Genomic DNA, 4,983 nt, shown 5'->3' with positions numbered 1-4,983 from the left:
ACGGACGAGCTTTGAACAGTGGACCTCTCCACCCAGTTGTGTCAGGTCAGCTCAGAGGGACACCTAGGAGCAACATCCGGGCCAAACCGACAGCTACATCCCCTCCGTGTAGACCCGATGCGTCCGTTTTCCCCCTCCAGGTGCCGGTGGCGGCGCCGTCCGTTAGGGGGGCCACGCCCCGAAGATGCGTGCCGCCTCTTCGAACATGCCACAACACCACCCGGTTGTGGCAGGTCATCCCATAGAAACACTTGGGAGCAACGTCCCCTCCGTATAGAACCGATGCGGCTGTTTCCGCCCTCCAGATGCTAGCGGCGGCGCCGTCCGTGAGGGGGGCACACTCCGGAGACGGGTGCCGGGCGTTTGCAACCGCCACTAAACTGCTGTCGCATAGCTGTTTTTGATTTTAATAAAATATAAGGACCTATATTCAAAAGAACATGACGGCACATTATTAATGTGCTCGAACAAACTATATATATATATTCATAATCTATGGAAAAAATTACAAACTATGTATATTTTCATATAATACATAAAAAAGCATAAAAAAATATTTTAAAAAAAGCATAAAAACATATGTAAAAAAAGCATAAAAAAATAGCTATGCCGACGGCATTGCCGTCGGCATAGAAACGGCAGGGTTTTCGGAGGAGCCGTGCCGCGGATCGGTGACGTGGAGCCTATGCCGACGGCTGCCGTCGGCATATCTACGCCGCGGATCGGTGATGTGGCATGCGGAGATATGCCGACGACCGCCCGTCCCGACCGTCGGCATAGGGTTGACGGCGTTAGCGCTGGTCACGGGCGGGGTCGTCGGGCCCACTTTGTATGCCGACGGCTGGTTTATGCCGACGGCTGCTGTCGGCGTATTTGAAGATAGGCAGACGGCCTTTCTATGCCGACGGCTGCCGTCGGCTTATATCAGGGTAGCCCGACGGCCAGGCTACGCCGACGGCCAAGATGAGGCTGTCGGCATATCTCAAACTAGGCCGACGGCAGCCGTCGGCATTGATTTGGCCGTAGGCATAGGTCAGTTTTCCGGTAGTGTATGATCATCACAAGAGACATACATAGATTTCTTGTAATATTGCATCAAAGACTTCGCAAGAAGTAAAACTAGAATTTCACTTCGGCAGAATCTTGTGCCACGCCAAAACGTTACCCACCATCGTCCTCCTTCGCCACCGAGGCAACGTTGAAAACAGAGGGGAATTGTTGTCATACCAATATCTGGAGGAGCACCTTTGCATATAAGGATGCTTTTCGAGCCGATGAACCGGACAATCGCAAGCGACGAGACCGAGACTTTGTGGCATGTCGGGCGGGGTTCTTCCCCGTGTCCACTAAATCCCAGCGTCGTCAACTTCATCCGACACGATCGAAGAAGAGGAACGCCGCTGCATGCCGCCATCCACGCACCCCACTGCAAGGCACCAAACACAACTATAACAACCGACACCAACGTCACCCGGTAGAGTGTTGTGCGCCGACCATCAGACAAAGATCTTGTTCAGCTGTGAGTCGCTGCCACCCGGCCTTCTTGCCTTGAAACGGCTTTTTCTTTGTGCCGCCCCCTTGGCGCTGATTGTTGAACACGGCATTAACCTCACCATCCTCAACTTTGCTACTGTTGTTTCGACGCGTGTTCTTCAGTTGCGCTGCAACTTTCCGTTTCCATCCCGCACCTCGGACGCAGGTCATCGCCGTTAGCCACTTGGACTGTGAGGATGTAATCGCATATCCAAATTGCCGGATTTGTAGTCTCGTATTTCTCACACTTCGTGAATTTGAAGCCCGTCGGTAACAAATGCACAATAACCCTGTCTGTGAAAGCAAGGAGGGCACATCACGGATGGGCATCCTAGATCGCGGATAGCGTTAATGGTATGACGTACATCTTTGATGTCAACGTCCACATAGTATTTGGAGAAAGCCGAGATTTGATCTTGGAACTTTCAGTCTATCTCTTTGCGCTGAAATCTGGAAAGTTTCACCGTTTTATTGACCCACGAAGATTCGTAACTTCGATCGAGCTGATTTTTAACAAGATCTTTTTCCTGTAAAATTAGCTTTGTTGCGACAAAAGGAGGGCCCCAACTGATCTCCGCAGCCTCTACGCGGGTGACCCATGCGGCCAGGGGTGCGGGAGGCCGCGTGTAGCCCCTAGAGCTCCTCTCTAGGTGGGTCCAGGTCCCCTGGGTCTCTTATTTTTCAGAAAAAATCGTCATAAATACCAGTACATTTTTAGCTCTGTAAATATGATTTTTTTGGAAAATAAAATATATGCAGAAAATAACAATTGTCTCTCGACACTAATTAATATGTTAGTCCAATAAAAATAATATAAAAGTACATCAAAACCATATATAGTTGATGTGAATATAAAGGGAATGATACCAGACACACTGACCAGCCTTTGCAGCTTAAGAATATTTGAATTGGCATATAATGATGTTCAAGGGGACGTGACCGAGTTCATCGAGAGGTTACCGAAATGTTCATGGAGTCAGCTGCGGGAGCTGCATCTGGGCCACAATAACATAACTGGCTCGTTGTCAGACTGGATCAGCCACATGACTAGCTTGAGCTCTCTTGATCTCAGTTTCAACAGGCTTACAGGACCTCTGACCATTGCGATAGGCACGCTTTCTAACCTGATTTATCTGATCATAGGGTACAATCAGATGGATGGTCTCATCACTCAAGAGCACTTCTCCAAGCTTACAGAGTTGCAGGAGCTGCACTTATCTGGAAATTCCTTTACCATGGAGCTGAACTCCGACTGGATCCCTCCAAGGAGATTGCTCACACTAGGATTAAGATCATGCTATCTTGGGCCGAGATTTCCTCAGTGGCTCAAATCACCAAAGAATATCTCCTCCCTTTATATGTCCAATGCCAGCATAGCTGATACCATGCCTGATTGGTTTTGGACTGTGTTTAGAAAGGCTGACGTTTTGGACCTCTCAAACAATAACATCAGTGGCACATTACCAGCTACTCTTGGACAGATGGACACCAGTTTCCTAGATCTAAGCTCAAATCAGTTCATTGGTCCGGTAGAACAGCTGCCTCAGAATATAATGGGACTAGATCTCTCAAGAAACTCCCTGTCAGGGGCTCTGCCATTAGATGTCAGATGGCCATTATTCATGGACAGTTTGCTTCTATTTGACAACTATTTCACGGGCACTATCCCGGCATCATTATGCCAAATGAAGCCACTGACATTGCTTGACATTAGAAACAATATGATAACAGGTCAGTTCCCTCGATGTTCAGAAAATGTGGCGTCAAGTTCAGGAATGGTGCCACCTAACACAGCCTCTCCAGATAGTGATTCAAGCTCTGAGATATCACTGTCTATGTCAATTAAAACTCTAAGGCTCAACAACAATAGCCTCTCGGGTGAATTCCCTCTGTTATTACAGAATTGCCCAGAACTAACTTTTATCGATCTTGGGCAAAATAAGTTTTTTGGAAGTATACCACCTTGGATTGGTGAGAAATTACCACGGCTGAAATATCTGCGCCTCAGGTCCAACATGTTTTCTGGCTATATACCTACCCAACTTAGAGGACTTCAATATCTCCAATATTTGGACCTAGCACACAACAACTTATCAGGTACTATACCTCGATCCCTACTAAACATGGATGGCGTGACCAAGACCACAGAATTAGCAGCTCGGGATTACCCATCCAGCACTTCCAGCGATATGGGAACAATAGATGATGGCATTACTGCAGTAGATGACGCCCAAAATCCTGGTGGATATGAGTATGCTATGATTGCTAGCATATTTGTAGTCACAAAAGGGCAAGGGCGCGAATATATTGGTCGATTCATAGACATGGTGAGTCTTGATTTATCCTGCAATCATTTAACTGGAAATATCCCCGAAAGCATAGGTCCTGCAGCAGGTTTAGTGAATATGAATCTGTCTTTGAACCACTTGACCGGAAAAATCCCAGAGAACATTGGCTCCATGCACTCACTGGAATCACTTGACCTCTCCAGCAACCAGCTCTCTGGCGAAATCCCTCCGGGTCTATCCGATCTAACATCACTAAGCTATCTGAACTTGTCCTGCAACAAATAATCAGGAAGGATACCGTCGGGGCACCAGCTCGACACACTCAACCCTTCCGACCCTGCGTCCATGTACATTGGTAACGCTGGCCTCTGCGGACCTCCTCTTCAGAAGAGCTGTCCGGGAAACAACACAGCAGAAAGCCACTTCACAACGAGCAAAGAAGGATCCGAGGCAATGCCCTTCTGTTTCGGGCTAAGCGTGGGCTTCGTGGTTGGCCTCTGGGTGGTGTTCTGCTCCCTTCTCTTCAAGAAAACATGGAGGGCCTCCTATTTCCGGCTCTTCGACGAGGTTTGTGATAAAATTTATGTGCTTGTGGCTGTGAATTGGGCGAGGACGACGAGGAAGCCAACCACCACAGATTGAGCAGGTTTAACCGCAACCGGTGGTATCAGTATTCAGTGCACTACAATAAACAAGTGATGAGGTTCTGATTTCTCTATAGATGGATGGAAGGAGCTACTATTTACTTGTTCATGTATCCGTAGTATTATTTGGTTTATCAGACTTGTTAAATTCGTAGTGCTGAGCATTTGTATTCTTTGGAACATGCCAATTTCAATTCGTAATATATTTGCCCATCTGCAAATGTATTGGTGGCCAAGGTTAACTGTAATTTGTAATCTATTTGACTCGTATGCAACTGTGTTTGCATCGTGTGGTCCGTGAGTGGTGCAGTAATAAAAAGGGGCCTGTTAATACCATGAGGAGAAGCGAGGTGAAGGCCGGGCTCGGGTACGCGAGCGATTCGACGGAATCCGGTGGTGGCGACGGTGATGGAGGCGGACCTGGGGGGTCAGACGAGTCGCCGGCCGCTCCCCGCTCGCGCGCATCACGTGGCCGTCCAGCCTCCAGAGGCCCGCATCGAGGACGGGTGGCTTGGAGG

At 48.3% G+C, this 4,983-nt stretch overlaps 1 pseudogene; it reads left to right on the top strand.

Annotated features, from left to right (window-relative positions):
- The first annotated feature begins 728 nt into the window (after window positions 1-728).
- On the top strand, window positions 729-4,580 carry LOC119350997 (annotated as a pseudogene).
- Window positions 4,581-4,983: the final 403 nt, after the last annotated feature.

Source organism: Triticum dicoccoides, chromosome 1B, assembly GCF_002162155.2.
Source record: "Triticum dicoccoides isolate Atlit2015 ecotype Zavitan chromosome 1B, WEW_v2.0, whole genome shotgun sequence".
Classification (NCBI taxonomy): Eukaryota; Viridiplantae; Streptophyta; class Magnoliopsida; order Poales; family Poaceae; genus Triticum; species Triticum dicoccoides.
Note: the sequence above shows the minus strand (reverse complement) of the source record. Positions and strands in the feature narration are given on the sequence as shown.